This window comes from Hydra vulgaris, chromosome 11 (genome assembly GCF_038396675.1).
Source record: "Hydra vulgaris chromosome 11, alternate assembly HydraT2T_AEP".
Lineage (NCBI taxonomy): Eukaryota > Metazoa > Cnidaria > Hydrozoa > Anthoathecata > Hydridae > Hydra > Hydra vulgaris.
In genome coordinates, this window is record NC_088930.1 from 20,843,951 (window position 1) to 20,856,716 (window position 12,766).

Below are 12,766 nucleotides of genomic sequence, written 5' to 3' on the forward strand. Positions count from 1 at the left end.
TCCTAACTTGCAAAGACTTTTATAAATGATTAATATCTTTCTCAAAACTTTCTCAAAACTTTTTCATATATATATATATATATATATATATATATATATATATATATATATATATATATATATATATATATATATATATATATATATATATATATATATATATATATATATATATATATATATATATATATATATATATATTAGGGGTATGACTAAAATGTAAATTTCATGTTTCAAAAATGGCATAGCGGCTAAAGATAAACTTTTACTTGTATTAACATAAAACATTATTACTTTTTTCCAAATCGAAAAAAAACTCCCCCATCATGTGCAAATAAAATTTTTTCAAAAAACGCAACATTGAAGAAAACGCTACTTGTCGTGTGCAAAACAAATTGACTTGTGTAAACAAGATTCAACTTACAAAAAGCATTAACAGCTAAACCAGCTATCTAGTTATTTTCTTAAATCAATGATATCAACGGTTCAAATATATTTACTATTAAAAAAAATTTTTGATAGGTATTTATTAGTTATATTTAATTATTCTTCATTTTATTTATAATTTAATAACAATACTCATCATTCTGTTTATAATTTAATTTATTATTTTAGACATGGCATATCGTAAAGCTTCAAAATCTGTTAAAAAAAAAACATCTGTGTGGTCCAAAAATTTAAAATACTTTGAAAAGGCAGTCAAACAACGGAAAAAAATTCAAATAGTTGAGGAAAACTTGATTCAGTGTTGCAAAATACCAAAAGAAATTAGAATACTAGGTAGATATTTATTTCTTTCTACTGAAATGAAGTCCAAATCCGAACAATGTAAAGTCGTAGCAAAGGAGTTCAAGAAGATCGGGACTATAATACTGTCGAATGTAAAGTCGTAGTAAAGAAGATTGGGACTATAATACTGTCGAATGCAGGACAAGTAAACGTAAGGGCCATTTTACTAAAATTGCAGTCAATTCGGTTACAAAGACAAACTTATCAACAAAAAAAGCATCTAAAATTATGGATATTCTAAAAAAAGATTGTTACACTGTTCGAACGCTTTCTTAATATGGTGTTTACGAAGCTTTATATAAAGAGGCAAAGTTTTTATCCAAAGATTTCAAATTTTCCGTTTGTAATTATGAGTGGTGTTTGCATTTTGATGGTAAACATCTGGAAGGAGGAAAGGAAATTTTCGCCGAAAAAACTCTATGCATGAAATTCAACTTGCTGTTCTCTCATTAAAAAGTAGAAAAGCTGACACAATATACGGTGGTTTCATGGCTGTTTTAACATGTGTTTTTACATACATGCCATGTCTAAACATTTTTAACATTAGTTATGTAGTATTGGAAGCTATTAAGATTATTATATGTGACACAGCAAACACAAATACGGGCTCCAAAAATAGTATTGTTGTGAAAATCTAAAAACATTGCATGCAACAGTACGGAAACAGCCTCTGTACATCGGATATCATCATCACATTTTAGAAAGAGTTTTACGGCTTGCAATAGATGCAGTACTTATAAGTCCAACTTATTCTCCAAACATTTTGTACTTGTTCATTTCTGAAACCACCACAAAGTATAAAGATTTAAAAAAATAATAATTTTCTCAAATGGATAGGCCAGAATTACCTTATATAATTTGACGTAAATTTGAGGTGCCGTGATGAAATTCTTGTTTCACTTGCCACAAGCATTCATATATTATAAAAAGAATCGTAAAATTCCCAATGTTCATTTTTAAAAACTATCAGCAATGAGTAATGCTTGATGGAATTTTTGCACTTCTAGCCTTCATATTGCTCCCTTTGACGCATTGTGATTAATTCACCAAATTATGCAGCTTTATTGCAACGCCTTGGAGTGAGATATGGTTCTCAGGATAACGTGACTAGAAATCAGCAATGGAATCTTTGAGATCAAGATTACAGCCGTATCAAAAAGCCTTAAAGTGTTTCGATAAACAGTGGAAGCAGGAAGATTCTGCCATAGTTAACATAGAAAGAAGCAATTGTTGTGCGGAGAGAGCTATTCATGTAATGCAAGACCTTCTTCCTATGTGTAAGACTGGTGCCAAACTGACCAACAGTTTTCTACTTTGTAATAATGTTCAATTTACCCGACAGGGCCGTACCAAAAGACGAAGACGTGTAGAAAGGGGTTGCAACTGAAAAAAGCTAGTTTTACTGACGAAGGGTAAAACTAGCTTTTTCAGTTGGGTTTTTTTTTAAAGTCAAATTTTAGTTTTAACCGAAGGAGTTCAAAAATTACCAACTTACCGACAGAAACCGACAGAGTATTATAAATCTAGTGGTGGTGGTGGTGTGGCGGATAGGTGGCAAATTCCCTCCCTTCCCCTTCCCTTGTCGGTATGACCCTGCTAGCCGAACCCTATAGCATCAAAGGGAATAACACTAACATTTTGAAACCTTACACAAATTTAATTTATCCAAACTTTGAAGCCTTAAAAGTAGCGTTTTCTTCAACGTTTGCGTTTTTTTGAAAAATTTTTTGAGTTACAAAAAAACAAAAAGTTGGAAGAAAGGTTCTACAATTGTATTATATGCACGTTGGCAATTATAAACATGGTTATCAAATCTATCTGTCCAGTTCTACAAGTAGAAATATGTCCATTTGTACGAAGTCTTAAATTATTAGTTATTATAGTGTATGTAGTTTTCTTATTACAAGATAGACATTTTAAATAGTATATTTCATTTTTACTATTGCAAGTTATATGACTCTTTATGTTCCATATGGCACCATTTGATGTCGTAAATGTTTTAACATTTTGAAGGTATAATTTGAATATTTTACAACAATTAGCTTTACATTCAAATAATCTTATTTCTTTATCAATTAACTGAAATTTTACAGAGATCAGTATTCTTAACAGTTTGGGTGGTTGTTTAAATGCAATTACTGGCTGGATATTTGAAAAAACTTCCTTTACACTTTCATTTGAAGATAGATTAAGTAAAAGATTAGTTTCAGTTATAAAAGGTTGATGGTTCAAGTTGCTATAAAAAGTTGTAGTTAAGAGAAAAATTCCTTGAGATTGGTTTTGGGAAGCTGGTCCTTTGGAGTTTTGCATTGCAAAAAGCTTTTTTTATAATATTATCAGAATATTCACATTCTTTTAGCCATGTTTTTAGTTCTGCTAATCTTTGTTTTTCCTTTTTGTAATCATATATGAAAACAATTATTCTTTTAGCCAGATTAAAAGGGATATTTTTTATGTGATAAGGATGATGGCTTTTGTAATTTAAGTAATCATGAGTATTGCTTTCTCTATAATCAATGTCTGTTTTTATTGTATTGCTATTTTCAAGAATAATAGATATGTTCAAAAAATTATATTCACATTGTAAGTGTTACCATCTTTTATACGTTTTTTGCCCTGCTCTGTTGTAAAACTAATTGAATTATCTATTTCAGTTAAAGAATTTACAAGCTTTACGATATCCAATAGTTTCGGCCAGATTATGAAACCGTCATCAATATATCTATAATAAAATTGTTTTATATCGTTAACTTCTTGATCGTAAAAGTACTTACGTAAGATTTTAGAAAAATTTTTTGTTTCTTCTAAAAAAAACCAATTGTGAGACATGCGTAGTCTGGAGCAAAATCAGTACTCTTGCTGTTCCTGTAATTTGGTGATACATTTTGTCATTAAACAGAAAGTTATTGTTTTTTAAAATAAAAGATGCTGATTCTAATATAAATTCTTTAGTAAATCTTTTATCTATTATATCTTTATGTTTTGTAATCCGGAGTTTTAAAGCTTCCAATCCTAACTTGTGTGGAATACTAGTATAGAGCTTAACAATGTCACATGTCAAAATACAACTTTCTCTCTCTCTATAAATCTCTTAATATCTTTCTTAAAATATTCCAATCATCTATAATGAATGTTTTTTGTTTTATAACAGAAGGAGATAAAACTATGTGTAATAACTAATTTAGGTGTGATATTGGTATGTTAATTCCTGCAATAATTGGTCTACCCTTAAGCTCTTCCGGTGATTTCACTTCTATACACAGAAAGTTTGATTTGTAAAACTTATCAATAATTTCATGACATTTATGAATTTTTGGAGTTATGTAAGAATTGCTAGACTTCTAATTGTAATTTTTGATGTAATTTATTTCATTTTTGGTTTGACAATTATATTTACTAATCATTTTAGTAAGATCTCAAAAGATAATTTTATCTGATTCAAGATTTGCTTTTTTAAAAGTGTTCAAAGAAAGTTGGTGGTCTTGATAAACTAGTTTGTTGTTATAATAAGATAAGTCCATTACAATTTAAGCATTACCTTTGTCTGCCTTTTTGATAACTATATATTTGATTTCTTTTAGTTGATTTAAGGCTATATTTATTGAGTAATGCAATCCACTGATTGTACTTTGATTGTAAATATTTTCTTATGCTTATTTAGAGACTAATTCTTCACTTGAGGTAAAAAAAGGTTTTTGTATTGTAAAAGGTAAAAAAAGGTTTTTGTATTGGTCCTGTTTCAATATTCAAACAATGTACAGTTAGCCAAGGTCTTTTCCACTAATAACCTACCAAAACATGACTTTAGTAGAATTTTGAAGTGATACAATCTTTATGGAATTTTCCATTGGAAGCCCTTTTCACAAATTGAGTCTTTTGAGTTATCATTTCTATGGTAGACTCATCGCTGAAGCCTGGAGGAAATATTTAGACCTCATTCAACTTGCATGGAATTGCTGAGTATGTACTAAATCTATTTTCTTTCACTATTTTCACTAGCTTTCTTTCATTTCTTGGTATTTATTTTGTTTGTTTTTTGCCGCATTTGTCTTGCCTCTGAAAATCTAATGAGAGACCATTGTTTAAAAAAATTAGCTTATTTTTGTTGCAAGTTTTTTTCAGTTTTTCTTCCTCTTTTTCATTTTTTTTTACTAAAAATTAAATTCCTTAAAAACGTTTTTTAAGATTAAATGAAAAAAAAAGATTAAGCTAGGCTTCCATTAATTAAAAAGAGTTTTTATCTTTGCAATAAGTAATATTTTTTGAAAAAAACAACTAGACACAATCACCATAAGAATTATAGTCACTAAACGTCTAATTGATACCCAGAAAACCAAATTAGCAAACATGAATTCTATCAAAATCAGTCAGGGCACAATAATTACAAACTTAAAAACCATCATTGCACAACACAGCACAAACACACAAGCAGAGGCAATAAAAGCAACCCCCCCCCCCACATACACCCCCCACCTACCCCCTACCCCCTCCCCACCCGCCTTCCTGGAACCAGATTGTCAGCAAGAATTCTAAAACTTCTAAAAAAGACCAACAGCAAATTTTCATGATTAACACTATAGCCAAAGAATCAAAAGAACACAAAATTCTATCCAAAAAAATCATTATCCAGGTAATAAGCAAATCGCCTTTAGTCAACTTGAACGACCAAAAGCAATACGATCAAACTGAAAGCAATAAAGTTTTTGATCTCATTGGAGCTAAAAAAAGCAAGTACCTAACTTACTTCCAACTCACTTCTCGTAATTCCGTTGGAAGCCCCAACAAAGCGGGACCGATAGTCATCGCAATTACAAGCGAAAGCGACAGCAACCAAGTTCTGAAACTTTCCAATCTGTTCTTTTGAGCCCCAGAAAACTGAGCCAACTACACCACACTCTTTATTAATCATGACCTGACGCTCATGATTAATAAAGAATGGCAACTACGCACTGAATGCAAAATATATATAATCGAAGAAAACAATATTAAGAATATCATTTTTAATAAGCTAGCAATGCTAATTAACTTAATTGCATACTTTTGAGAGTTAATGTTTTACACGTTCTAACAATACATACAAACTTTATCAACAAAAAAGTATAGCAGGTTAGTGAATTACATTCAGAATTAGATAATTTATACAACGAGAAAGTACAGCTACAGGAGAGCAAACTGAAACTCATTTTTTATGTAGTGGTAGAAGAGAAAGAGTAACTTATTCAATTTCATGAATGTAACTAAAAAATATATACTTGATTGTAACTGAAAAAAAGGTTTGGGAATCGATATATCATGTGGATATTGAAGGTGTAACAATGAGGTGTATTAAGTTAAAAACATTATATGTGGATGTATGTATTTCCACTTCCGTTACATAGTGTTAGGGGGAGGGGGCGGTTTTTAACAGTGGAGTATTTAGTATTTTTTATTCATTATATTGATATATTTTATTAGAACTCTTATACAAACTTTTTTTTAATAGTCTTTTACTACTAAGGATATTTGGGTTTTCTTTTTTTAAAATTGTTAAATGATGTACACAAAAACTAACAAGTATAATTAAGGTGGTTATATATTAATTTTTAATTTTGATGGCTAACTCTTTTCACCCACCAAAATTAGTTTAAAGGCAAAATTCTGCAAAATAAAATTTAAAATGCTAAAATTAAAATTATAACACTATTTTATGATGATTCTGCATAAAATTCATTAAAAACAAAAACAGCATTTTCTCAGCTTTTTCCATACCCATAATTTACCATATAGCCACCTTAAGCTATATATGATATATAAAAATTATACATATATTTTAAATTTTTTTATAGATTAATGGTGATTTTTTAAATTATTTAATTATGATTAATAGCCGACCCAATTAAATAGTAGTATTATGATTGTTGAATTTAATTTAGTGCATCATGGGACCTCAGAAGAAAACAAATCTGTTTTATGGTAAAGCTAAAACTTATTTAGCTTGTAATTTTCCAATACCAGTTTATTTAAATGTTGACTGTAGAAATGGACATGTACTGCATATATTTGCAACTAACAACGATTCATATAAAGTAACTGTAGAACTAATCGGTAAGTATTTTAACATCAAAATTTGTATAAGTCAGATTCAGCAACTAGTTAGAACATCAAAAGTCTTTGTCATTTTTCACGAAATTCGAAACCATTTTTTGACATCTGCAACAAAAGATCTGACACTTGGTTTTGATGCAACAACCCAGGAGGGTGTTCATATAAATGCTGTGCACTTGACAACCGAATCAGTATGTATGGTTGTAGCTATTGATCAACTTCCTGGAGGTACAGCTTATGACTATCAGAGTCATATTACAAAGTCTATTGATAATCTTGCTAAGTTATATAGTGATTTCTATCAACTCAAATATACTGATGTAAGAAGCACTATTATTGGGAACATAACAAATACAATGAGTAATAGAGTTACAACAAACCATGCAACAATCGCAAAGTTAAACCTTGTTTGGCAGAAATCATTAAATGAACTAAACTGTCACCTTCACCCCTTAGACACAATAACCAGCTCTTGTAAGTCTTCACTTAAAGCATTAGAGACTTCAAAAGGAAAACTTTTTGGAAGACACTGCATTGCAGCAAACATTGTTGTACAGCTGAACAAACTTCGCTACAAGGATGCAAAATATCTCTAACTAATCTAAACCATTCTTTTACTTAAATATATTTGGTTTTCTGAATAAAATTTTGAGTTAAAATGAAATATTATAATTAGTGCATGTTTTTATTTCACACTCTTCTTGCAATTGGCAAAATGAGCTTCTTTATGATATTCATAGATGATCTAAAAGGTTTTGTAACCTTTTTGGACCAACACCAGCTCCCCAGAGAATTGCTACCACGCTATAGAGGCAACAGACTACATGTGCTTTTTCACACATGTGGTATTTTGATTCATCCATTATGCCATATTGAATATATTTCTGTGTTCTGGCTTGGCGTTATGCGGAGGTCTGCGAAATAGTTTATTTCAAGACTTTACATCTGGAACAGGTATCTTTTTTCTTTTTTATACCTGTTCAGTTCATTTGATAAAGTGCTACACAATATTATAGGCTATAGAACTAATTACAAATATAGTTACAAATACAAATTACAAATAATAATGACACTTGCGAGAATAACGGGGAGTAAAGACTATTATAAACAAAGATTATTCTTTGTTACTAATTAACTTTTTCACCTTAGGTATCCGTGAGTTGTGTGTTTTAGCTTTAATTGGAAAGCTACTTTCTGGTCCTTGGATGACAAAATTTTATATTGCACCAGGTACGGGACTTGACTACATATCTGGCAGTCAGGTAGTAAAAGATATTCGGAACACTCTTATTGAGTACAGCAAGAATCCCTTAATGATATTGAAGATGTAGTTTTTGATTCAATAATCAGCTTTTGCCCAGTAACTGATGAAATGAGTAAAGCGTTAGCTGACTGCCTTAATGCAATTATTAGCGTCATTGACAGGCAGTACAAGCGGCAATTTGAAATGAGTTCTAATGATCACCTTAAAGACCAGACTAAGTCAGCTAGGCTTCACAACATTGATTCAGAAGAACTTATGGGTATGTTTAGCGCTGCAAAGCACAAAGCTCCAAATGCCACTCTTTGTTTTTTTTCTTCAAAACTTTGTGCTTGCAAAAATAAAACAACTGCTCTGCTATGCAAAAAGCCAAATGATATTCAAAACAAGTTGATATTATGGACTATCTCTAGTGCCAGAAAAAAGTTTACAAATATGCAATGTCATAATGACCTGAAGTTAAAATTGATAAAACGAATAGCAGATAAAATTCAGAAAAAAGAAAACAAAGAACGCAGAAATGTAGAAAAAATATTAAAAAACTGCATGTCTGATCAGATAAAATAAATTTTTCCTGACCTAGAAAATAATGAGGCCTCAGATATTGAAGAAATTCTTATTGGAGCTTCTATTGGAAGAAGTATTTGCCACATGTGGTTCGATAATGCCACTAACACCCATGATGTATATTATGGCAGAATTGTTGGCATTAAAAAGAAGAAAAGTAATGTATATATAGTTTCTTATTGGCAACCAAAAGAGAATGAAGATGATGATGGTGTTGAGTATAATGTGAGCAAATATCAACTTTCTGCAGACATAATAAATGGTGATATGGTTATAACATAATAGAAATGTGTAATAAGGTATATGTTATTTTAAATAATAGTATGTTTTATAAACTTGCATTAACAGGTATTATTTACAGATAGTAGGTTAATCTTATTTTTTTATGATAAATTTTACAGTGCCTAATGTATATCATATTCTCAATCCTCCCCTTTTTTAAGATAATAAAAAGATTTATAATTATTTAATTTCTTTTTATGTATACATATATGTATATAGAAATGTAATTTTAGGTAGTCGGTTAGTTACCGATATCCAACAACCAGGGTTGACCTGGTTGCAACGAGCTATGGGAAACCAAAGCTCATTTACTATTTGACATAAGCAAATTGCCTGGCTCATCACAATTAATGTTAATCATAATGATGGCTATACATTGTTTCTACCCAGAAAGACAGACTTTTGCTTGCATGGATTGAGAGATGTAAGTGTTTAGTTACAATAAATCAGTACACTCTAGCCAAATGGCATATGCCATTACCAGATAGTTATGCTAACTTATATAACTTTCTTTTCATTATAACTTATAATCAAATCTATTATATTTCAGGTTAAAAAGTATTGAAGGGTCTACTTCTATCAATTTTTCTGTTTGGTAATGGGAAATGTGTTGTGTATCAGAAGTTAAGTGATTTTTTTTTAAGTTAGAAAATCATTCTCATCTTCTCTAATTTGTAATGGGTTTTTTAGTTATTGTGCTAAATATCTAATATAATTTCATTTATCTTTTATTGCAAGGTTTTAACTATGATGGCAGCTTGCTACTGTAGATGTTTATCTTAAAGATCTCAAATTATATTTATTAATTCAGTAATAACAGTTACATGTTAATTTATTATACATTAGTTAATTGTTAGCCTTAATTTTTTTTTTAATTTTATATATCTGATATATTTTATCTTATGTATCATTGCAAGGTTACTCAACATGATGAAAACCACACGATTGTTTCGATGGATGTTGATCTTTTTCATATCAAGATTAAACCGGTTCATATTTTTTTAGAGATTGATTATGTTTATTAATGCAATAATAACAGTTATATATTTATTTATTATCCGCGAAATAAGGCGTCCTTATTTATTATCCGCGACATAAGGCATCATAAATAGGTATGGCGATATTAATTTAGGGGTTTACTTTATTTCAGATATCATTGGATGTGGTTTCCTTTGTGTACTAAAGAATTGACTCTTTCTTGCTATGGATGTCACAGTTTTGTTTGCTTCAAAAACTAGGCTTTCTTCAAAGCCACAATTCTGTTAAAAACATTACTAAGCAAAAAAGAAAATAGTTATTATAGTCTAAATTTTTTGTTAAAGAAGTATGTTTTTGAAAAAATATTTTTTTTTTTTTGCGGTTTGTTGGAATTTATATATAGTTAGATAGATATAAGGACTACGGAAAGGAAAATGAAGGAGAGCCGTGGTGGACATGCCCCCCCCCCGCCCCATTGTTTAGATGGATATATTTTTGTAGGTTTTTAGTTGAACTATATGGTGTTTTATGATTATTTTTTTGTACTCCGGCCCCCACTGAAATATCACGCCTTTAATAAAAAAAAGGGAAAAAATGCTAAGGATTTTAATGTATTTAAAGATCACCTATATGCATTTAAAGATACGCTATAGAAATCCTAGCCTTGGTGCATATTTAATAAAATAAATATATATACCCTTAACCATAAATATATATATATATATATATATATATATATATATATATATATATATATATATATATATATATATATATATATATATATATATATATATATATATATATATATATACATATATATATATATATATATAATTATTGTAAATATTGCAAAAAACGCGATATTTTTTTATGCATGTTTTATAAAGTTTTGTTATAAATTTTACTATTACGTTTTAATCATTAATAATATTTTGTTACTTAAATTCGAAACTTTTTTAATTACGTTTTTTAATCGTTTTGCACATTTCACTACGCAAAATCAAGCGCAAATTAACAACGATTTTATTACAAAGCTGCCGTTAGCCAAACGCGAGATTTATACGTAAGTTGCATTTTTCTTAAGAGCCGTTTTTTCTAAGAATCAGGCAAATTCCTGAAACTGTGGAAGTGACCTCCTCCAAATTGCTTGAATTTTTTATATATTGATCAGAATATAGAGAAAACCTGTTGGGGAAAAAAAAAATTTTCAAAAATGTTTCGTTCACTCGGAATCTGGGCTTAAATTTTTGAGATTTTTTTAAAAATTTTTAGAAATTTAGTTTTTGCCACCTTTGAACCCATTTTTTTGGCAAGGCAAAAAGTTGCACATAGCTTTTGTAGTTAATATCAGACGTAACCCAAAAGCTCTCTCCAAAAAATATAAAAAAGTTGCGTGACACTGTGCGGTTGGCTAATTATCATAGTTCAAAAGTACAAAATCAATCAGTTTTGTCAACTTTTAATCGGAGTTAATTCTAGCGGCGAAGTGTTGCACACAATTTTTCTTTTAGGATTTGAAATTATCAAAGGTATTGAGTCTAAAAATGCAAAGAAAGTTATGTGACACCTAAGGCCTAATAATATATTTAGGCTTGAAATTGGAAAAAAATGTTTTAGTATACTTACAAAATGAACCATTACGGCAGAGGCGCTTAGTTTTGTAAAAATGTAAACATATCCAACTGTCAATACAAAAAGGTCCTAACATAATAATAAAAAAAATTCGTGTGATTTTGTCACGCGCATGATATATCATGAATTAAAAACTGAACAAAAATCTAACATCAAGATAACTATATTGCTAATTAAATAAAACATAAATCAAACATTTAAATGTTTTTCCATTTAAAAATTAGTTTTTCATTTATTAATAGAGTCATTTACACACATTATCCACCACATCACACATAATTTCTACTCTGCTGCAGTAAGTTTCTCTAAGAATAATGATATGACTGTATTATAGTCTTCTTCGGATAATGAATAATCGCCACAACCACTGATTAGAAAAGGAGCATTTACTAAACAGATAATTTTATCAGTTTGGTTATTTATCTCCTCGGTAGTAACTGGCCAGCGAAAAGTATTCTTCTCTTGCCCGTTAATCATACAATTAACTCTGATCCCAGTTATAGATACCTAAAAGTATTAGCGCAACATTTAAAATAAAATAATAAAGAGTTTATGATTTGTTTAATTTTGCTTACATTCAATAAAACTTGTAAAGTCTTATATAATGTCATTCTGAAATTATTTTTACATTTTATTTATATTCCTTTTATTTTAGAGCACTGTTTTGTAAAACAAAATAAAAATTTGAAACTAATATATACTTTGAATAATATTACCTCCACAATATATCCAATATTCCATTGTTTTTCATATGCAACAGCAACCCAATCATTCACTTTCCATACAAGACAAATTTCTTTTGCAAGATTGGCGATGTCTTCCTCATATTTATTATCATCTTCATTGTCTCCTGCCAGATTAAAGTCATCATTTTCGCCATAAACTTCTTTGTTATCGTTAACCTGACTATTTTCATTATTTTCTGTTGTCGGTTCTACCAGTTTACCTTTTCTTTTCAGGTTACTAAATCTATAACAATATCAATTGTACATATTTTTAAACATATGTAAACAAACACACAAAATTATAACTTTCACCTAAATTTTAATTTCATATTTGTAAAAGAACTATTTAACAGTCAGAAACATAATCTAATTTGCAAAAGTTTTGATAGCAACAATGCCTACCTTGAAAATAAAGATCTTATCTGTTGGCTAGTTACATATTGAT